The sequence below is a fragment of the Periplaneta americana genome, chromosome 12 (assembly GCF_040183065.1).
Source record: "Periplaneta americana isolate PAMFEO1 chromosome 12, P.americana_PAMFEO1_priV1, whole genome shotgun sequence".
NCBI lineage: Eukaryota > Metazoa > Arthropoda > Insecta > Blattodea > Blattidae > Periplaneta > Periplaneta americana.
The window spans coordinates 103,423,678-103,449,335 of NC_091128.1; the positions used below are offsets into that span (position 1 = coordinate 103,423,678).

At 33.2% G+C, this 25,658-nt stretch overlaps 1 protein-coding gene across 1 annotated transcript in view; it reads right to left on the minus strand.

Moving 5' to 3' along the window:
• The window catches only part of sv (paired box protein shaven), a 1,022,136-nt gene that overhangs the window by 823,772 nt on the left and 172,706 nt on the right, over nt 1–25,658 (minus strand). The window contains exon 2 of the mRNA XM_069841828.1: nt 19,707–19,776. The gene's annotated coding sequence lies outside the window, so the exon portion shown is untranslated. The remainder of the gene's footprint in view (nt 1–19,706; nt 19,777–25,658) is intronic.

The window sequence follows — 25,658 nt, forward strand, 5'->3', positions numbered from 1 at the left end:
CCCATACAGAAGGTGTTTTACATTAACTAATTTACAAGACAATTTATTTACTTTTGATTTATTTTTATAATTTATTTATTTATTTAATTATTTATATTTTATAGATTATTTACTTATTATTTATTTTACTTGACCACTCATTCAACAATAAATTTAATTACTTATCAATTAATGTCTATCCGCAGAAGATGCTCCTTTTCCCATTAAAAGCTTCCTTTGTCATTGCTATACTCCTTTTGACTTCCTGGCAGCAGCTCATGTTACTGTTTATAGTACACCCCAAATATTTGAAGTTGTCCACTTGTTGTGCCTAATTTCGAATTCGCACGTTTATCCTCTTCATTTTTCTTCCGATAACCATAGTCTTCGTCTTGTTTGCATTTACCTTCATCCTATAACATTGTATAACATTGTATAATAATAATAATAATAATAATAATAATAATAATAATAATAATAATAATAATAATAATATTACTATTACTATTACTATTACTATTACTATTACTATTACTATTATTATTATTATTATTATTATTATTATTATTATTATTATTATTAAAGTATGGAGAAACTAAATAAATAACACTCCTGACAATGTTATATAAGAAGATCTTTCAAGGAGAAGAAATACAGAAAGATAAGAAATTAGGATATATCAATTCAATACATACAATAGAAGACAAAAAAGGTTAATAGCATAATCGAGAAATTTGTGTACTTAATCCCATAATGAAAAAACTTTTTCGACAATAATAAGACAACGTTTACAAAACTAATACTATAACACAGAGGAGCAATGTGATTTCATAGCTGGAAAATTTTGTATCGATCACATTTTTGCATTAAGACTACTTCCGAAAAAGTGTAAGAAAAACCGAAAGGCATTGGATAGATTTTTATTGACCTAGAAAAGTGTATGACAACGTTCCCAGGAAATTATTATAGCAAGCTTTAAGAGAAGCATCAATATGTGAAGATACAATAGCACTTATGAGGTCAATATATTTAAGGAATGAATGCCACATTAATATCGGAAATCGTTTATCCAGAGAATTTAATAGAACAAGGGGTTATTAAAAGGATGTTGTATATCCCCATTACTTTGTGTAAAATATGTATTCATGTATTTCTTAGGAAATGGTCCAGGAAGTGTAACACAATGGGAATTCCAATGAACCAACAATATTTTTACATCCACTACTTTTTGCTTATAATCAAGTAATTTATTACTCAAGACATTGAAGATGCGTCGCATGTGATGAGGAAACTAGCAGGAGAATATAAAAAATGGGGACTGAATATTATAAGAAAACCGAATATCTAACCTTGAAGATGGAAGTTGAAATGCTATAGACTGAAAAGAAGAAATTAAAATGGTCAATAAATTTAAATATTTGACGTCAATTTTAGAAGTTTTTGGGGAAAAATAAGTGAAGGAAGAAGTATAATAGGCATGTTGAGGACAATTCTTTCGAGTAGGAACATTTTATATAAAAAGAAAACCCTCATTTATAAATTATTGGTACAAAGTGTTATGTTATACGAGACAGAATCTTGAACATTAAAAACTATTGCCTACTGAAATGGACTTCAGTCGGAGAGCAGAAAGAAATTCAAGAAGGGAAAAAAACAAATCACATAATTATCATAAATGTACAAACAATTTCCTTACTACTTCAAAGGATTTTACCATTGCTTCAAAATCCGCCGCCTACGACCGAACTTCTCGTCGTAATATTGTTAACTATTGGAAGGCAAGATACTCACTAGATGGCCGAGAACTTGAAAGATGGAGGCAAGTAAGATTATTGGTTGGATTCTTTCTCAAGTTGGACATTTAAAGAGTGAATTGCATTATGACTATTAAACCATGTTTATTTAACACTTGAAAGCGTACCTGTGTCTTTCGTCATGTCTTTTTGAGTATCAGATGTTTCCCACATTCAAGTATCGCTAATTACAAGGACAATTCGCAGCTGAGAAATGGTAAATAAATCCTTTTACAGAAGAAGTAGAGTCAGAGATATTTTCAGTTGATGACTATGCAGCGTAGAAAGTAACAGAGAGATGTAGCGTTAACCAATGAACTGCCTATTCCTTTCTCACTGTCGATAACCCTTTTCGATATTTTTAAATATCCATGCTGCCGAAGTGAAATATTTTAATAAATTAATTACTGTTTCCAAATTTTTTACTTTCTCATTATTTATTAAGAACAAAGGAAGCTTCTGTTTATAGGATGAATAAATGTGTTTTTTCTTTTTCTTCCTACTGAAAAATTGTATACTTTGCACATAGGAGTTATTGCAGGAACAACGACGATACATGTTTACTGTTAATTTATTATTTTGATCGACAAATATTCGTAATAAATTTCACTCGAAATTTTTATTTTACCTAGACAAATTTATTCGCAACTAAAGTTTCTTGTAAATTGGCGGTAAAAACAAAATTAGCCGAGGCATTGCCTAAGTAAAATGTTTACTTATTAATAATTAAACCAAAGCAAATGTTCTGATTAATTCGGTCCATGTAGAATACGTGACATATTTTGTATTGCAGACTTTTATAAAACTTGAAAATCTGATTATTTGTATTATTTTATTCAAATTATTAGTTCTTCATTCTTTTCCCACAGCTGCTTAATCTGCCTCCTGTTTCTGTCTGCCTCCGGCTGGAGCTTGTGTAGGCCTTACTGATCGCTTCTACCGAACCTCGTGCAGAATTTGTCTTGGAACCTTCCTGCTCGACTCCAGGGACTTCTAGAAGGGAAAGCGTGGAGCAGCAGTGCGATAAATTCGACACAATTTCACACGCTTGTCATGCTGATAGACTTCAAGGAAAAGTTTTAAATACTGTTAAGTGCGACTTTAGTAAGGAATAAATTAGCTTATTTAATTTGCAGGAAAAGGGACACTGTCAACTGAAATTTAAACAGGAAAATTCAGTTTATCTTAAAATTTTTTGTACATCTTTAAGTACTGCGTTTATATTTGTGATCATCGATATTGATTTAGTTTAATGATTACAATTTGTGGACAATAGGAAAGAGGATTTGAGATAAGCACAACGAAACCAGAAAAGCAAATGGTCCTATTATTTTTAGAGTACAAATGTAATGTACTTTTGAGAGAGGAATGCGTAAGTTGATCCGAAACGTTGGAGAAATCAAATTTCAAGAAACGGTTGTGAAATATAAAAAAATCTTCATAAGCCAATCACAGGGAAAAAACTTGGTCATCAGTCATACGACAGGAAAGTGTAGAACAGTAAATTTTGAAAACATTGCAACTACAAGAGCTGCTAAAAGAGATAAGTATTACAACCCAGAAAGAAAAAGAACATTAAAAACACCGACTAAAAGAAGGCGAAAAGGGACAATTATGTCCATCATGTCGTGAGTAATGATCATATGAGTTCCCATCACAGAATCATAACCAAATCATTATCATTATCATCTACATCAAGGATTCGCCTCATTGGCCCACTAAGTCTTCACTTTTGTGAGAATGTTTATGTAAACTAGGCAGTAATTATTATTGGTGAAACTATCCGGTCGTACTATCAACAAAATACAAGACCACAACTTAGGCAACATATAAATAAACAAGAAAAAATACGAACACAAACACACACCTAGTTCCAAATGAATCGTGAATTGCATAAACCCCACATGTCCATTTGAGTAAATTTTCCAGGAGGTACAAAACAACTTATCTTTTATAATGAAGTGCTTATATGTTTTATTAAAGCATAAGAATTTATAGTGCTTAAAACACTTTAACTTAAATTTTATCTTTACTATTTTCTTTTAAAAATCTAAATTTTCTGGACATTTCTACAATTTACGACTAGTAACTATCATTTTACTCCTTAAAAATTTTTAGGTGAAGAAGTCACAGAAGGGCGATTTTTTTATCTTATAAAGAACTACAAATGTAGACTATATTGTGAATAGCACATTTAATTCTTCAAATTCCTTTATTCCTACAAAAACAAAAAAAGCAAACTGAAATTTGACTTATTTTCTAAAAAATTTCACACGCGCTGGATTTGTAGTGTTCGTGTAATTTTCTGTAATTCACTGTAACTTATTTCCACTGTGAAATATACACTGAATAGGCTACTGGACGTGTGGAGTTTATGTACCACTTGACAGGGCTATGTATGAATATTACAACCATATGAAAAACTGAATTTGAGAAAAATTGTGACTTGTGAGGTTTCTGTAATTCACGATTCAAATAAGGTATATTTCCTCTTCTCCGCCGGAAATCACAAGCAAAGCACAGTTTTATACGCTACCACTCGAAAAATACTTAGTTATATTTTAACCTTAAAGTTATCTAATTCAAAAATGGGCTCTCAACTGTTGACGTAATAATTCACCATTAAAATTGGACACACTCACGGACCGGAGAACGCGAATTCGATTATGCGCAATGTTCAAAACATACAGAGGTGAGCCTGCCTGAAGAGAAATAAAAAATACGTTGCAGCCGCCAAATTACTCTTCAAGGAACGACCACTCATATAAATTGAGGGAAAGAAGACAGAGGACGGACACTGGAAAGTTTTCTTTTCTCAATCATACTATCAGGGACTGGAATGCTTTACCTGCAGACTTACTAAAGGCTTTACCAATAACCAAAAATGTATTTAAAAATAGGCTTAAGGACTTTACTAATAGACGGTAGTATATTATACACACTACTTAAAGGGTGTAATTGATATCTTGTTATTTGAAGTGTTCTATCAGTGAGGAAGTGTGTTGTGTCAGTGAAGTGTGTAGTGTCAGTGAAGTCTATTGTGTAAGTGAAGTGTGTTGGTGTCAGTGAAGTGGCTGTGCAAAGTATTTGAACAGCGAAATGGTTAGAAGTGTTAGTGAAATCAGGTATAATTAGTGCAGTGAGTGAGTTGACAGCGAAATAAGTGTAGTGCCGAAAGGTACTTGTGCAGGTATGAACCTGTCACACTCGTGGGTCTTAGTTCGAACTTAGGGTTAAGATACAAATTAGATTTACTTTAAATGTTATTTTAAGTGACCATGTTTAATTTAGGATGCTCCTTGTTATTATTATTATTATTATTATTATTATTATTATTATTATTATTACTATTATTATTACTATTATTATTATTACTATTATTATTATTATTATTATTATTAATTATTGTTTTTATTAGTTGTGTTTATTATTAAGTGTAATTATTGAGTGTAATTAGTTACCACTGCCACCGGGTATAAACCCATTTGCAGTGTGAATAAATACATACATACATCTATATTTACGAGAGCGTACAGCATAAGTGACTATACTAAACGCTGAAATAAAATATGAATAAAACAATAAAATAAAATTTTCTCACTATGCTAGCACACCCACCATTAATTCTTGTTAATCCGAAGTTTGAAATAATTGCGAAATAAGTATAAAAATGTATGTATCATAAAGTATTTTATCACAACCCAAATCGTTTTCGGTCAGAATGTTTCATCAGGACAATACTCGACCTTATAAGACAAGAAATTTGTAACTGTATATAAAGGACCAGCGCTTTCCTGGCCCACAGGGTCACCAGATCTTTCACTAATTCGACACGTATCAAATATCATTGTTCGTCAAGAAATACCCACGACATCCGTTGGCTGTTTTTTTTGAGCTCATCGTGATCACAAAAAATTCTGAGTGTTTTTGTCTTCTTTTTGAACTGAAGACTTGTAATTGTAATCAATTAATTTCGTATAGCCAGTCACTATAATTTTAACAAAGACCATAATAATATGTCCACGTTTTACGAGTGTTACAATTTCAGTGAACAGTAATGCATATAATAAGGAATGGTGCATTTGATTTATCGTAAACTTTTATAGATGATGAAAATGAAAAGTATTTAAACAAATTCAGAAATAATTATTTCACAGATAATATGATAATTTATTAATCAACAAACAATAGAAAAAAATTGTCGAGCTTTCTAAATCTTATGAATTTTTAGAGCTTAGCAAAGTATTTAAAGGGTCAGATTGATTTTAGGAAACACCAATAAAATCACTACTTTAGAATTAACAAGAATAGAAAATACATCTGGGCACCTTTAATACACAAGTGTACAGCAAGTAATATATTTCGAGGGTTCAGAATGACAAGGTTCTATCTAGTGTTCAGTAAATTTTACAGGAGAGCATTTTAAAAGTTTCGTTGTTAATAAAATCAATGCAGATAAGAACCTTTTCAAACTAACTTTATGACGCAAAATAATTGAGATATCAACATATGAAGAGTTCACTGCAAGAATGATGGATGTCACTTTCTTGTCGAAAATAAACCAAGACTGTCAATGCATAGCTTAAGAAATATAGAATGTAGATAGAGAGTAATATGGCATTAACACTGATAGTCATTGTCTAGTAATGATCGGAAAATCACAGTTAAGCTTTGAGCTCTAAGCATTTCAAACTTTCAATTGCTTCTCCTGAAAAATGTATTCCACATGACAGCCATCATTCTTGCAGTGGACTCTTCATATAATTTATATGGTAGATAGCTGTGAAGTAGTAGAATTCAATGTAACAAAAATCTCAATTTTGCTAAAAATTGTCAGATAGAACCTTGTTATTCTGAGCCCGCGATTCGTCTATTTTACGAATTAGGCTATTGAAAATATTTGATGTGATGAAGTCTCTGATTTCTAGTTTCAACTGCTCATAGCTTAATGACAGGTCAACAAGAGACAGTTTATTGAACTCGTAATTAAAGTAGGAACATAAACAGCATAACTTCAAAAAGAAGAGTTCAGAAAAGCACTGAAACTTTAAGAAGGAAATAAAACGTTAAAGGTTCTCTAGCACTTCGAGTGCCACTGAAATAAAGTGTTCGCTATCTTTAATCCCATCGTCTGAGATAATTTTAAATAGAGCTTGAATACGATGTTCAAGCATTAATTAACCGCCGGAGAGACGTCACGGTTATTAAACAAGGCGACTGTCAGCTTCTGTAATGGCGGCAATTACATCGGAATTAAGTTTTGTTTTACGTTGTGATAAGGCCATTGTTACAAAACCAACGCCTTAAACTTCCTAGATTTTCTATGAACGTAATAATAAAATATTACTATTTTCTCCATATAAACATATATCTTTCAGATTTCTCGACTTTCCAATGACCTGCGGAGCTATAAGAGTCGTTACAGTGATAGGCCTAATATTGTAAGCATGATCTCCATTTTAATCATAGCGTTCATACAAATAATTCGTCAATAACTAAATTATTTAAAAAACCGAAACATACTTAGATATTCAATTGCATTTGTATTTGACAAAAGAGAAACATAAATCTGGATACGACGTAAAGTAGAGCTACCATTTATACAGATAATTATTCCTTTGAGAATTTAAAAATTTCATGTATTTAATGAAAAACGTGAGATACGATATATAATGTACCAATTATACAGAAATACCTAAGTAAATAATTCAAATATATTATGTACTAGCTGTAGCCGTGCGCTCCGCTGCGCTTATTACAAATAAATATAAGGTAATTACATAATTAAAATAGAACATTGGGTCCAGGGAACATTCATGTTTGATAGAAGAATAAATTGTTTAATATGGTACTTAATTTAAATTGTATTTAAATAATTATGGTCCAGAGAGCACTCATTTGGTGCAATGATAATTTGTTTAACATTTTTCTAAATTAGTCTTGAATGCATCCTTTAATAAATCACTCCATATTAATAGAGTTGATTGTGTACGAAGATCATTTTTATGTTAACCTTACTGTGCATCTTTTTTTTTTGTTAAGTTTATTTTATTCACGCCTTTACATCTGTGGTCATGCCGCGTGTTTAGAATGTGTGGGTATAAGAGTAGGCCGTTTTTACTCTCGTTGAGTTTCTGTTTCTATTGTGTGATGTAGATGGCATGTGTTCATGTAACTGATTATAGACTTTGATTAATATTTTTGGTATTGGTAATTGAGGCGGTGATGAATAATGGAATGTATCTTTCCAATCCGGCATTTGACTTTATGACTAAGAGAAATCATGAAAAACCTCAGTCAGATTGGTCGGCCACGGGGTTTGAACCCGGGACCCCCGAATGCGTGTCTCAAATGCTACCGCCTGAGCCAACTCGCTCGGTTGTATATCATTGTTTATGCAAATAAAAAAATGAGGTACCCTACATAAATATTATTTTAAGAAACACAGGAAACGAATACGGGTAAATTATGAGCGCAGGAACGCCATTTCATGACACCTTTTAAAATAACTCAGCTCCAGTGATCTCTATGGTAAAATGAGTGTATAAAATTAGAGTATTTTATGTGGACCGAATAAAGTTGCAATAATCAAGTTGTACAATATTTCGACAGAATATCAAGTTTTCTGTGCGCACAGATTTCTTTTCGTCTTACCTCAGTCCTCATTTGTAGCATTACATCCATCTAGAGAAACTACAAATTTCAAATAGTGAAGGTTAATAATTAGCTTCTGACATTACTTCATACAAACACACAAAATATTCCCTGTATATTAATATTGATAAACGTCAAGGGCGCCTTGACGGAGTCATTTGTTTTGATTTCATTGTAGCCATCGTCGTCGTTCCTGCAATAGCGCCTATGTCACATATCGATTTTCAGATATTTGCTCTATTAAATAACCTTAAATAGTGATGCAGCAAATAATACAATCTACTATATATAATTTAATTATATTTCTTTCTTTCGAAAATGTAAGAATTCACGATCTCCTATGCACTACTGCCATAGAATTAAAAATTTGTTTTTCTTCCTACTAAAAAATGTAATACTTTGCACATAGAAGTTACGGAACAACGACACTATAATCTGAGGCGGCGGTGGAAATGTATTGTATTGTTATTTTAAAACTCTTGTATTTCCTTAAATATCAGTCCTATCAAAATTTGGCCTGGAATAAAACTTATCAGATATCATTTTTAAAGAAACGTTTGTTATGTAACATTTTTCAAAAAAATCAATAATAAGCGAGATATTTCGGTTTATTTAATTCAGGCCCCCTTATAACCCCCCTTTCAAATAAAGTATTTTGAATGCCATATAGCCTAAAATCTAAATTACAACGAATTTAATTTATATTCCAATTTTCATCGAAATCCGTTCAGCCATTATCGCGTGAAAAGGTAACAAACATCCAGACAGACAGACATGCAAACAAAAATTTAAAAAAGCGATTTTTGGTTTCAGGACGATTAATTATATATGTTAACACCAATTATTTTTGGAAAAGCGAAAATTACCAGAAAAGTTTCGCTTACAGATTTATTATTAGTATAGATTTGACAAAATCTAATATAAACCAAGTCCTGATATAAAAAACGATTATACATGAAATTGGTAATTGAAAGATTGCTTTTTGTATAGGGCAAAGAACAAACGAAAATTGAGTATAAAATAATAAATATAAGTTATAATGAGCCACTAACTAAATGATTTGAACTTTCTTTGTGTTTGACGGAGACGATGGTCTATAATGAGCAGGTTCAGGTATTTATGGAGATTAATTTTATCATTTGTGTTTTTTAATATTGGTGTCGGAGGAGATTGTTGGAGATTGATTTGTATTCTTGGTGGAGATTAATGGAAATTTTGGAAAATACAATTTTTTGGAATTGAAGTATTAACTCAGTATGAATATTACTTTCCAAATAATTAAGATTAAAGGTTCGCTGGATTCTGGTAAAGGTGCGGTATGGTCCATTGACAATATTTGTTGGATTGAGACTATATTTAACACACATTCATTAAAAACGAAAAAAACTTGCAGCCCTCAAATTAACACTTTCAAATTATTAGGCCTAGTGAAATGTTGAATTCTCCATCTTTTGAGTCCACTAATGTAATCAGAACACTTGGAATACCATGTAATGTAGGCTACTTGGATATATAACAAATTCAAGTGGAAAAAAAAATCCGAAAAGAACTCAGAATATGAAATTCGCTATATAACGACGCTATAGTAATAATTCGAGACTGTGTTCATATTTAGCTATTAGAACTCTACTTATCGATTTGTCGCGATTGTTTTATCCGCATATTATTAATCAGAATCACTTAATTCGTAAAGATTAGTAAAAATCTATTGTATGTCTAGTATGTCATGATTTTCGCGATCTCCTTAAATACCCGGCCCTGATAATGAGAATACAGATAAAGAACTCAATTTTTTACTGAGTACTTGGCGAAGGATGAAGAAAAACTTACGTACTACGTAATATACTTTATTGTTAACAACATAAAGAAGAACAAACTGAAGTGAGGTAGGATATAAAATCTCATTATTACTAGTGGCACAGAGCTTATGTTGAAGGAAGAACTAAAAGTGATAGAAGAGTCCTATAGCGAAGGACGTAAGTAGAATTTTATTACGCCTACAGGTTTCACATAGTCCATGTCAGAGAATGAAATATAAATGGAGGTAAGACATAAAATTCTATTATTATTATTATTATTATTATTATTATTATTAGCCTATTATTATTATTACTATTATTATTATATTATTATTATTATTATTATTTGCATTATTATTATTATTAGTGGTGGTGGTAGTACGGTGTCTATGACGAAGAACCACCGTAGCTTCAGACAGCACATAGAATAACATTATTGGTGGTAGTGAAATTTCTATAAAAGTAGAAGGATGACCATTCCATAATTAAAGACATCTCACAGTTAAAAATGAGAAGGATATATCCGAAGGATATATGCCGATGTTTTCGTTTCGATATATCAGTATCAAAATTTCGATTCAATATATCACATAATATATCAGTTTTCTAAACAATTTATCTTTTTAGGAGAATTATTATTATTATCATTATCAAAATCAACCAAATCCACACTAGACAACTCCGATAATTCCCTGAGAGATGGCGCTAATGAAGGTGGACAGCTGCATAATAATTGTGAAATCTTGAAATATCCAATCCAATCCAATCCAATCAATACTTTGCTGTGATTGACTGGACTGGAATTCGAATTCTAACTGTTTAATATGCAGTACTATATTCAAAATGCAGCGTGTCAGAACGTGAGACTGAGACGGGAGGTTTATCTCCTACTGTTTTAGAATTAATGTTCTTCAAGACAGGAGCAACTGCCACTCTGAAAATGAACCTTCTGACCTCAAAACGGCTATCAGAACTATTTCTATGTTCTGAAATAGAAATAGAAACAAAGATTTAATACCGGTATGACATTTTTTTTACGTCTAGGATTTCAATGCACAACCTAGTACTGACATTGTTTTCTTTTAGGCTATATCTTTCAGTGCATAAAATTATCTATCCCTATCATCATAGTCATCATCATCATCGTCATCGTCATCATCATCATCATCATCATCATCATCATCGATGTTTGGGATGTTGAAGTGTAATAATAACTTGCAATGGGAACTTACTATAGAAGGAATGTACCAAATTAATTGTGAAGTTTGTTAAAACTTATAACATTCGAAGTACGGTTTACTTACATTTAAAAATGATTACGTTGTTGGGCAGAAAAGAACATTATATGTGTGTCCTGGATTGAATCCTACATAAAATTAGATTAAATGAATCCTGTTCCAGTATCAAATGCTGACCCATGTAGAGTTCACTGCCCTCTGTATCATTTAAGCTCACCTTACCTCCACCATAATTTTGATTTAAGTTAGGAACTATGTACAATAATATGGTAATGAAAATGTACTGTTTATCGTTACAATTTTACATTTATGCTTTTGACTGTTATTATGTTAATTTCAATGCTAATAAGAAATATTAAGTCGCACATGCTTACGCAATTAACACGAGTAAGATCACCATTTAATCAATTATTTAGAAGTATTAACATTTAAGCATGTTTATTGTAATAAATGTACACTTGAAAATGTAATAGCATTAGTAACTACGTATTAATTTGCCTACTGAATAGCGATATATAGTTCATCATTTCGATATATCGATATATTTTCTACAATAAATATATATATATATATATATATATATATATATATATATATATATCTTCTTCTTTTCTATAGGCATAAGCCTGTTTATTTACACACACTATGTCAATGATGATTATATACAATATAATATCGAAATTAGGTTTGAGATATATTGCAATATCAATATATTGGTATTTAAATTATTTCCTCCATCCCTATTCACAGTCCATTATAATGAATAGAAACTGAGGTAGGATGTACAATATTACTGCAAGTTTATAATTAGAGTCCGGAATTTTAGGTGCTAGAAGTTAAGAATGACACAGTGTAGATGAATAGATGTGGTGCCCGTGAGGAGGGATTTAAGCCTAGCTCACAGGAGTCCGATATGTAATAATAGACAACAGAGTCACAAGGACTGGGTAATGAATCTTGTAAACCGTGAGCTAATTTGCAAGTGGTGGTTAAGAGGATTAGAAACCTTTAACGGTATCAAAAGGAAAATACTGAATGACAAGAATGACGTGTCAAAGAAGTGGGGACATGGCTTCTATTTCATTTCATACCGAGGAACAATATTAACTTTTAGCACCTAAAATTCCGGGCTCTATTTATAATATATGATAGAGAACGAAACGGAAACAGAGTACTACTTATACTTCAATTATTTTTTGCAGCATAGATCTTATGACGAAATTAAAATAAGTCGTGATATAATATTCCGAAATTACTAATAACACAGAATCTGCTACAGAATATGATCAAAACCTGACACAATACATAAAAGCGTATTTTCCTTTTAACATGGAGACTATAACGAAAAGTGAACAAAAATTGAGGTAGGACATACATTTCCGATTGGTAGCTCAGAAACTAAATCCAAAAACGAACTACAATTTTCATTATCCTTCGTAGTCTAAGGCAAATGAACGACCAGAAAGTATGACGAAGGATGAAATAGGTCTAATATGAGTACTATAGCATAAAATTTAATTTTTACTGATATAGAAACTATGGTGAAGTTCGGATAGAAATTAAATAGGGCAAAGTTTTATTATTACAAGTGACGCATAATCCATAACAAATAATGAATAAATCAGGGATAGTATGTAAATATTTTACTTTTAACACATAGTTTATGTCCAAGAATAGCAAACTTGATTCAGGGCATAAAATTATATTATTAATGTTAACATAGGAAGAATAAAAGTTGAGAGAGGAGCTAAAGTTCTATGTCGCTAGTAGCACAGAGTTTATAACGAAGGACGAACAAAGCCTTAAAAACAATATCAAATTTCTTTATTTCTGGTATCACAGAGTCTATGACAAAAGGATGAATAAAATTAATGTTTGGTAAACTTTTGACGATCACCGAACAAAAACTGAGATGGACGACTTGTTAGGGCACTGATAATACATAGCCTATTTATAAATATTATGGTCCATTTTCTGGAGATTTCTTAATAACATTTGACGACTTTACCTGATACGAGTATGACATCGTTCAAATTTCTCCAAGTTTCCTTTTAGAATGCAGAGATCCGATAGCCAAACGGTGAAAATCATGATGATTTTTAGAATTAGATCCACATTGAAGATACAGATTGCACAAGGAAAAGTAAACCACTAACTGATATGAAGTTAACTGTTTATTTGACGAAGGACGAACAAAAACTGAAGCACGACATAAAATGATGAAGTAAAAGCGTTGCGGAAATGAAGCAAATGGATCCTGATTGGTTTATAAATTACATCCAGTCAGGGGACCAGGACTTTCTCGCTGCCGTTTTCTAATGTGAAGCCATTTAGGCACTTTATGTATAAGATACGTGTCCTTTAAATATTACGTCGAAAGAAAGAGCGATATATATATTTTCGCATGACCGTGGGAATATGAGGCGTGTTTAATGATTTACCAGATGCCTTTCCAGTCCTGTCAGGAACGACATATCACAGCGGCAGCAGCGGGCTCAGTCAGCTATAACACGATCCAACAGAACCTGAAGGGCGACTATGCGGAAACGAGCTTTCCAAAAAGTGTGACCCACAAATTACCTCAAAGTCGGGGGCGAGCGCCGCGCGATTCTTGGTTAACGAACTCTGCACTGACCACCAGCGGCTGCCGTCCACAAGCCGTTCCATCCCTCTCGGTTCCCAAGCGTGAAAACTGGATAATGACTCCCAATAACTCGTTAGGGAAGTAATCACTTCCTTGTGAAGTATTTCGTAATTTCAGTTCTATAAATACAGTTAAAACACCTAGCATGACGTATAATTAAGAAACAAAACAAGAAATATTATTACACTTTTTAATTCCTAAAAAATGAAAAATTCTCCAGTGTTGTCTAGTGGTAATGAGCTGGATTCCTACTCCGAAGCTGCACTTTGAGTCAAGTTCGTATCCCGATTAGGCTGATTATCTGATTGCGTCTTTTCCGAGACTTTTTTTCAACTGTAAGGCAAATGTCAGGTAGCACAATGGCGCATTCTCCGACTCATCTCGCCAAATAGCTGCTCCTTATGACCAATTTCGTCGATTTTAGGTAACTGTGCAGTTGACATGTCAATAAATAACCGATTAATAATAAATAGAATTATTATAGGGCAGTGTTCGGCATTTCGTGACTCGCGAGACAGCCCCTTACTACACAAGCAGAGCGGAAGGGTAAGGCATGTTCTCCGTCCCTTAGTCATAACTTGTTCAGTCAATGTTAAACAGTTTGGGTACCCTCCCTCTCCTACATTCCCCTTTGCTGTGTATTGCGGGCTGTATTTTTCTGACAATCTTTGCCGACAATTGGTACAAGGTTTCCTCGTTTATATATTTAAGAGTTTTAACTGAAAAATTAAATGTAACCAAATTAATAAGGAACGGTTTATTTCTCATTTAATCAAATTTAAAAAAAAGACATAGCTCGTTAAATAATAAAAATCATATGAAACCCCTTTTACATAATATAACCTCGTTCTAATCACTAATTAAGACGACAAACTATAGAGGGGATGATAAATTTTATCTCCATAATTGACATTTGACATGAACAAGAAACGGAATGTTTTTCTAGAGTTCTCTAATTTTGGGACATCATAAATCTACGACATAAGTCTCTTACCTTCACTTTCCTTCCGAAGTTAATTTATGCAGTGGGGGCTCCTGGCTAAATTTTTGGAAGACGAGAGTATCTAAACTTTTTGCATTTTAAGGTAATCTTTTTATTAAAAATATGTACTTTGTTGGTTAAATTATATTTAGGGTTGGAAGTTAAATCTTTTCTGAATACTCGACCTCTACTTCCTCCTGATTTCACGAAAATTTAAGTAACGAATAATGTTTGATATAGGACTTTTGTTTCTGTAAACATGAAAATAAAATAATAAAAAGGACTTGAAGAAAATTTCTATTGTTGCATGTAACGTCTATATAAGAAACAGAATCTGGAATTAAGAAAAATAAATACAATTTGCTGTAAGATTTAAATTTCTCTATTAAATTGAATGAAATAAGCTATGGATAACAATCTATTCTCTAATGATAATAATAATAATAATAATAATAATAACAGTAATAATAATAATAGTAATAATAATAATAGTAATAATATAAATGCATTGAATAGAAAGTATGTATTATTTTGTGAATGATTTACCTCACATTAGTACAAACTATGCTACAATATTTTATTATAAGATGGAGTTGTGCTTTTAGTATTTCTCTCATGCCAAAAACACTGCTTCAGAAAAGTATAATAAAATTATGTCTTAATAACCCTCTTGATTATCCTTCAAAACTGTTGTATTCTGAATTTAAAGTACTTAATATCCACCAAATTTAAAATAATATCTTAATGAATTTCGTACATAAAAACAGAAATATATTTAAATTGTATTCACATAAATATAAAACTAAAAGATCAGACAACATGTGCTTGACAGAACCTAAATGTACCACGATTGTAGCTTATAATCATAGTAGCAACTCCGGTCCTAGGGTCTATAACAAGGTAACAGCTAAATTACCAACCATTCAATTTGCTAATGCTCCTTATTTAAAAAAAAAAAACAATTAAAAATTATATTCTTTAGACAGGCAATATAAAGTTTAAATTATTTATTGTAATATTTCTTTTTCTATCTTTATTTTTTTTATTTTTTGTTCATTAATTAAATAATTATTTTAAAATTTCGTGGAATGTCCCCTGAGCACACTAGTACCTCTTTCTGTAGGTACTAGAGTGATTTATGTATACATATATATATATTTATGTATACATAAATAAATATATATATAAACAATATGTAACTTTATTTTAGCAATAAAAATTATTATTATTATTATTATTATTATTATTATATTATTGTAAAATTATTATTATGTTATTACAAACTTATTATTAAAAATTATTATCATTATTATTATTATTATTATTATTATTATTATTATTATTATTATTATTATTAAAAGGACAAATAAAGAACTGTTTTTGAACCCAGACAATTAAAATTTAACTGGGATACTTTATATAAGGACATGAGAATATCCCGCAAATATTATTTATTTTGGCCTACCCATGTGTATGTAAGTAACGGATTTTACATAGTTCATATGTAGTCTATTGTGCACGCTTCTATTTCACGTTCATATCAAAGTACTGCAGAACTGATTAACATTCTTTTTTTTAATACTATTTCAAATGTAACTCCCTTATGGACTAAAATAAACTCTTTGAAGTAGGTTATATATAGTACATATATTATTATACATATATGTGTATATATATATGTGTCTATATATACATATACCCCTTAGGAATGGACTCTTTCACATTGTTCGATATGACATAAGCATTTCCATGACGACCGAATTTACGTTCCATAAAATCCTTTCGCTTATTATAACAGTGTAGATCGAATATAGACGTTACAAGTAAAGAAATGGTTGTCGTTTAAGCAACACGTCTTCTCGTTATATTTTTCCTGTTTTGAAACAATTTAGTTCTTTTATCACGTTGTGAAAGATGTTACTGTATATAGTTTATTTTGTGGAACTGTTATGTTTGAAAGGCATAGTACTGTGCATTCAAGTAAGGAGAGAAAACTTTAATTTTCTGGATAGAATACAAACGATATTTAGGTCTACCTACACCAAAACAACGAAGAAAATCGTCTGTTGTTTCACAATATAGATCGCCATTTAGTGATTAATTGCGAATGAAAGTCCATGAACCTTTAATAGTTACTTATGCAACAAATTGATGATTATGACGAGTGAATGTTTGTCGCACGAACGATGGCATCTTAGCATTATAAATTGTAGGAAAGAAATTATGAAAGACATTCGGGATCCATAGTTGACAGAGTCTTCATTATGGTTTTATCGATTAGTTGCGCTTAGGATTGACATTGAATAAAGAGAAATGGTTGACCTTGCAGGTTATGTCACAAATTAGCCGTTCAGAGCAGAAATGATGTAAGTCAAAATTGGGTAATGAGGTTTAAAGTAAATATTCTGTAAAATATAGCGCAAAGTAGCAATTAATATGTCCTTCGTGCTATCCACTTATTACTAATAGTTTAAATAAATTGAATATTAATTGTTACTTTGCGCTGTATTTTACAGAATGTTTACTCTAACCCTTATTACCCATTTCTGACTTACACCACTTCTGCTCTGAACGGCTCAAACAAAGAACTGTTTTATGTGATATTACAAAAGTGATACAAAATTGTTAGAGATTGGAAATAAATGATATGTTACCTTCTGTCACGATATTGGATGTAGTAACAACCTGTTTATAATGCTAGGATGGCATAAAATTAGTTATTATACTCTATATGCACCGTTTACTGATGAATGTTCTTTGGATATTGAAAATGAACAAAATTCGAGGAACATTTTAGAACAAAGAGACAATATAAGCATAATTACTTTCCAAGCTATCAGGTAGGCCTACAGTAAAAACGTGTGTTTCCATGAAAATCTTGGCATCGATTTTTGCAGCATTGTAGAACTTTATCTTAATACCTTAAAATTACAAAGTAAAACATACCAAACATTATTAAACGAGCAATTAGCCTATTCTTGTATATTTGTCAATTTTATCTTGAAAACGGACCTCAGAATTTTGTTGAAATGGGGTGAAAATGCCGCTTTCGGGTGCGATAAAACGATTTAGCTACCTACGAGTAAATATGGACTCTGAAAAAACTCTTTTGAGTTAAATAAACATTTTGATTTCTACGAACTAATAAGAAGTAAATCAACTCGATCAAAAGGCGATTTACGAAGCTGTAATAAACGAACTTACGTTTAGAGCTCTGACCGCGCCTCTTTCCCCGCAATTTTAAATTACTTATGGAACTCGATTACGAAGGAAGAAATCAGCAGTAGTTACCCCGACAACATGGTGGACTTTAACACCGCATGCTAATACATACAGAGCATAAAGTTATCTGATTCATCTTAATCTTGATGATTTTGGCTTTGTATTGCAATTTCTGCAAATCGTCTGCCTACTTTTGAAACCCCATAAATCCAATTTTGAGGATCTATCGAATGTCGAAATCTGTGTATATTTTCAAAATATGTCTTCTGATGACACATCATAAGTCTGGAAATGTTTCTATATTTTACAAATAACAAATGCATAACAATTGTTATGTTGGGGTATAAAAATACGAAGTTATTTAGCTTGCTTGTACAATTTCCTCAAATGCAGTTACGACGTTTTAAAAGTAAGTCAACGAAAACGTTTTGTCGTGTAAGAAACATCGCACGTCACAGTCAATGGTTCGAACAAGTTGGAGCCAACAGGCACACGGCCATAAACATTCTCGCTTTGCTCCAAGAACACTTCGGGGAACACATAATTTCCCAAGTAACACATTTTCCTTATCAATAGCATTCACCTGACTTTACACCACTCGATGCCTATGTATAGATGTATGTTAATGGAGTATCCATCATTATAGAGAATCCACCAGCAAGAAATTATTATGGGATTACGGGAAAAAGATGGCGGCTTTCTTTCAGCACCTGTATCAACCTCTATTTGCAAATATGTTTGAGAATGTATGTGAACGTTATGAATGTAGCATATAAAACAATGGAACATGTTTTTTTATAAACAAAAAGGCGTTATATATATTATATATTACGATGTACCGAAGTATAGATGATATTTCCATGCAGAAATTCTGCGTCATGAGTGCATCTCTGCACATTAATGAGTTGGACATTGTGCCACTGTCACACATCTGTGACGCAGTGCATGAGGGTTGGCCACTAGAGGGAACCTAAGAGCTGGAACTTAAACTGAGAGGATTCAATCCGGCATCGGAATGGGAATCCGGTGTGGCTTAGTGGATAGAGCGTCAGCACGTAGAGCTGAAAACCCGGGTTCAAATCCCGGTGTCGGAGAGAATTTTTCTCCGTTCCACCCATCCTTCATCAAAAAGGCGTTAGTGAAGATAGAATTTTGTTTTACAAAGATATTTAATTAACGCGATTTTCTTATTTAATAACTGCAGTTTATAGATTACTAGTTACATATGTAGAAGCGCAATATCTATTTTTAGCACTAATAGTTTTGGCGCACATTGAATACAGCATGTTACAGTGATAGCTCATGGAGTTTGGTCAGTCATTAACAATCAAAATGTCAGATAAAAACACTAGAATTTAAAATGGCATCTCGTGCATAGTGAGGGCATGCGCTTACCTTACTCATTGAATCGAAAAACATCACGGAAAGCGGCATGATGTCCCAGTGTTCCTTCTAGCAACCACAACTGGAAATATAGAAAAGTAAATAAGTAAAAGTAATAGTGTGAAATAATCAAGTTATCATTTCAAAGTACAAGAGAAGGCAGAAAAAATTACAACCGGTAATAAAATAATACAACAGGTGAACCACTTAAATTGCCTGGACTGTAATGAGTCATTATTCCTACTATAAAATAACTACATTAGCAACCGGTGTAGCTCAGGCGGTAGCGCGTTTGTTTACTGATCCGAGGCTGCATTCGAGCGTGGATTCGCAGATTATTTGAGACTATATGAAACACATATAGAGATTTTATTCGAAATTAAAAAAAAATATATCATTAGAAAAATACTATGGTGAAGACTATAGAGCTCAATATCCAACCGCATTGCTCTCTCTCACTTCATCCCTAGCTTGTGGATATCTATCCGTAGCGGATCAACGACAATGTGACAATCCCAGTGAAGTCGTCTTGCTAGCTCAGTTGGCTCATGATAACCACGGTTTCAATTCCAGTGATGGCGGAATTTTATTTCAAATTGGCTAATCCATGCCTGTGAGGTAGAACTTTGTCTTTATATCTGTGTTCTCCTCTGGTATGGGTGGCATAACTTGGGAAATGATCTCACATAAAAATGCAATATCCCTATTCCCCTTGTATTCCCCTCGTTCTCTATATTTTCATCTCGTTTTCCTGTATTCACTTTGTTTTCATTGCATCCCCCGCTTTCTTAACGCATTCCTTTCGTACTCTTTGTAGACCATTTCCCTCGTTCTCTTTGCATTCCTTTTATTCTCGTAGTACTCCTTTATTCCCCTCGTTCACCTTGTATTCGCCTCGTTCTGCTTGTATTTCCGTCGTTCTATTTGTCTTTTCCTTCTCATGCTTTTATTGCTCTTGTTCTTTTCTTCCCTTTGTTCTCCTTGCATGTCTATTCTTCTGCAGAACCTTATCCAGAAGAAATAAGGTACAACTCACCTGGGTTCCGGAACATAGTGGAATGTATGGCAATGAACAAGCTGGCCTACTGGCCAAGCATGGTGCTTTCATGAAATGCTATGGTCCAGAACCCTATATGTAATCAAACAGACTCTAAAGAAGAACCTGATGAAAGACCGAATACGAACCTGGACTTCTACATCAGCCATGAGACAGGTTAAACTCCTTATTAGGGAACTAAAACCTGACTCAACTAAACATCGTCTGGCTATGGAAAGGACAATTTTAAGTTGAGTAACTGGGCTTTCGACCGGACATTGTCTTTATTGACGTCGTACAAAATTTTGTCCAATATTCTTTTTAGAAGATTAACTCCATACGTAGATGAAATTATTGGGGATCATCAGTGTGATTTTAGGCATAATAGATCAACTATAGATCAGATATTTTGTATTCGACAGATAATGGAGAAAAAATGGGAGTATAAGAGTACAGTAACTTACATCAGTTATTCATATATTTCAAAAAGGCATATGACTCGGTTAAGAGAGACGTTTTATATGATATTCTTATTGGATTTGGAATTCCCAAGAAACTAGTTCGATTAATTAAAATATGTCTCAGTGAAACTTACAGCAGAGTCCGTATAGGTCAGTTTCTGTCAGATGGTTTTCCAACTCACTGCGTGCTAAAGCAAGGAGATGCACTGTCACCTTTACTTTTTAATTTTGCTCTAGAGTATGCCATTAGAAAAGTCCAGGATAACAGAGAGGGTTTAGAGTTGAACGGGTTACATCAGCTGCTTGTCTATGCCGATGACGTGAATATGTTAGGAGAAAATCCGCAAACGATTAGCAAATATACGAGAATTTTACTTGAAGAAAGTAAAGAGATAGGTTTGGAAGTAAATCCCGAAAGGACAAAGTATATAATTATGTCTCGTGCCCAGAATATTGTACGAAATGTAAATATAAAAACTAGAAATTTATCCTTTGAAGAGGTGGAAAAATTCAAAAACCTGGGCGCAACAGTAACAAATATAAATGATACTAGGGAGGAAATTAAACGCAGAATAAATATGGAAAATGTCTTATTATTCGGTTGAGAAGCTTTTATCATCCATTCTGCTGTCAAAAAACCTGAAAGTTAGAATTTATATAACAGTTATATTACCGGTTGCTCTATAAGATTGTGAAACTTGGACTCTCACTTTGAGAGAGGAACAGAGGTTAAGGGTGTTTGAGAATAAGGTGCTTAGGAATATATTTGGGACTAAGAGGAATGAAGTTACAGGAGAATGGAGAAAGTTACACAACACAGAACTGCACACATTGTATTCTTCACCTGACATAATTAGGAACATTAAATCCAGACGTTAGAGATGGGCATGTAGCACGTATGAGCGAATCCAGAAATGCATATAGAGTGTTAGCTGGGAGGGCAAAAGACCTTTGGGGGAGGCCGAGACGTAGATGGGAAGATAATATTAAAATGGATTTGAGGGAGGTGGGATATGATGATAGAGACTGGATTAATCTTGCTCAGAATAGGGACCAATGGCGGGCTTATGTGAGGGAGGCATTGAACCTCCGGGTTCCTTAAAAGCCATAAGTACTATGTACAGTACATATATTAGGTCTTAGTGATAAGTCAATTTATAGGAAATGTCGGATGCTGATTGAGTCATCAACTCGCAATTTACTGGATTGTCCAGGTCTAAGCCAAATCAAGCAACGTTATGTCGGGACACAGGAAGAATTTCAAGAAATTAAATCCAGTAGCATTGCAAGGCTGGTATCGTATTGCGGTCTTCTGGGTTGATTTCCAGTTTATGGGGTGCACGATGGACCATTTGTGCCTTAGTATTATAGTCTACAACCCGTCACTTAGAAGAAGAAAAAGAAGAAGAAAGTTCCTTGTTCTGATATTCACCACATTCTCCTTGTGTTACGCTCGTTTATTTTCTATTCCCCTTGTTCTCCTCGTTCCCTCCTGGCTAGCTATACATTCCGCATAGTTTTCATCAGCTACCTCTTCAACATAAAGATATGGAGCATATAAAGCTATTAGCATGTAGATTTTTTCTTCTCGTTCCATAAAGATTCTTCATATTATCCTCTGTCACTTCCTTGTCAAAAAAAACAGGGCACCTACAGTGTTTTCCTTGCGTCGGATCGGCTGTCCGTCGTGGCAGGTATCCAGGTAGCGAAATCGGTTACAAAAGCAACTATAACGGCTGGGGGGATCATCGTGTTAACCACACGATACCTCCATTCTGATTGGATGATCGTCCACTTCTGCTTCGGCATGTGAACGTGAGGCCAACAGCCGGCTGGTCGGTCTGGGCCCTTAAATGGCTGTAGTGTCAATGATTATTATTATAAACAAACAACAACGAGACGATTAATCGTTAAACTGTTCCTAAATGTCGGATCTAGTTGCGTTCCCACAGATAAATATTTAAGCGACACTAACTTGTATCTGAATTATTGGTATTGAAATTAGTACGATACATTTAGGACGAGAAAAATTTCTCCTTTCGCTAGCGCCCATAGCAATCGTCGCTGTGCAGACGTTTTCTCATGCAGTTGCCCCGTCCTCTGTCGTTATCATGGTCGATCAATTCAAAGAGTTGCTATGTTGTCCGACTACTTACTTCTGTGTGGGAAATTCAGACAGGCGCTGAGTTTCAGCCACCCATTACACTGGAGGAGATATCCATTACTTTCAAGAACTGATAACTGCAGCGTTAACTCAATGGCTCTTCACGCCGAAGACTGGCTGCACTATGCTGGACAAAAACTACGCCGAGGGAAATAATCCCAACAGATTTCCGTCGTCATTCCATATCTTTATCATAATTTACTATCACTCCTATAACCAGAGGATTATTTGGAAACAACCTCGTTATCTTTGCAATTGTCCACACCTGGTGCGTAACTGTTAGCGCGTCTGGCCGCGAAACCAGGTGGCCCGGGTTCGAATCCCGGTGGGGACAAGTTACCTGGTTGAGGTTTTTTCCGGGGTTTTCCCTCAACCCAATATGAGCAAATGCTGGGTAACTATCGGTGCTGGAGCCCGGACTCATTTCACCGGCATTATCACCATTTCATTCAGATGCTAAATAACCTGAGATGTTGAAACAGCGTCGTAAAATATCCCACTAAAATAAAATAAAAAATATCTGCAATCATCGCTTCTTCCACTGTAAGGCAAAAGAAGCCAAATATTTTACTTCTTTGAGATTATTAACAATACCTCCTCCCCCCCACCCAATCCCACTAGGTTGTCATTTAACATTTCTGATCTCTCATGGCAATGGCTTATTTGTAATCCACTTCTGAGGTTGGGGCGTTGCCCCGATGATATTATGATTATGAAGTGCCAGAAGAGGTCTTAAACCTAAACCTAACCTAATTTCCAGACCATGGACGAACCGGGAATCGAACCCGGGATCTCAGGAACTGTAGTGAGAAGATCTGACCACTAGCCCATGAGGCTGATCGTACATTTTATATATACAATCCAGGAAACAAAGATAATATTTATACATCGATTCATATTATGATGAGTTGCCAGACCTAACGTGTTGCAAATATTTAATGCAGTGTATTCTACTGTATTTATTTTTATTTTTTGTTTCTTATCTTTATTGTGTAATCATGTAAATCGTGTTTATTTATCATTAACACCAATATGTATCCCACTGTGTTGTTTTTTTATTATTTTTTTATTGTTAGTATTATTTTTTATTGTGTACATTTTATTAGATTGTCGGTTTCTGGTTTAATTATGTGAATCCTACTTACTTGTAATCTAATACTAATATGTATTCCAATATGTGTATTTTTATTTTTACTTCGAACATTTTTTTATTGAATTATCGGCTTCTGTTTTTGTGTGATTCATATCTGATTCTAACAACATTAATATGCATTCCACTATGTTTATTTTTATTTTATAAGATAAGTTTTTATTTAACTACCTCTTTTGATCTCATTATGTACCTAAATGGCATCAGTATGTAATTACTTAAATCCGATCCAGTTGTATGTTCAACTATGTAATCAAGTTTTAATCCTGGTTGAGTGTAAGAGAAGGCCTTACGGCCTTAACTCACCCAGATTAAATAAAGACAATAATAATAATAATAATAATAATAATAATAATAATAATAATAATAATAATAATAATAATAATAATAATAATATGCTTCTGAATGCCAGATCAAGGAAATAAACAATAAATAATATCACTCGCAGCATGAAAAAAGAAATGAAGCTTTGCGGAAAGTGTAGTAATAGCAGTAGTAGTAATCGTTGTAATATTACTTTTAGTATAATCAGTAGTAATAGTATTAATAGTAATAGTAGTAATCTAATAATAATAGTAGCAGTAATCGTATGCTCAGTAATAGACATAGCGTCCACACCTGTGGAGTAACGGTCAGCGCGTCTGGCTGCGAAACCAGGTGGCCCGGGTTCGAATCCCGGTCGGGGCAAGTTACCTGGTTGAGGTTTTTTCCGGGGGTTTCCCTCAACCCAATAGGAGCAAATGCTAGGTAACTTTCGGTGCTGGACCCCGGACTCATTTCACCGACATTATCACTTAAATAACCTAGATGTTGATACAGCGTCGTAAAATAACCCAATAAAAAATAGACATAGTAGTTAGTATTGGTAAGTGTAGTAGTAAGCTTTATCCTTCGAAGATGTGGAAAAATTCAAATATCTTGGAGCAACAGAAACAAAATATAACAGACACGCAGTTTAATACATTTCTTCTGATACACACTGAAATCGACTAGCAGACATCATAAAAGATAAATTTCAGACTTCCGCAGAGTTCACAGTTTGATGGCAGATATCACACGAAAGGTGGCGATATTTTATCGTTTTATTAACATTAGTTTTTGTCCGAGATAATTATTGTAGTTCAAAAATCGATTTTTATTAGCTAGAATTGAA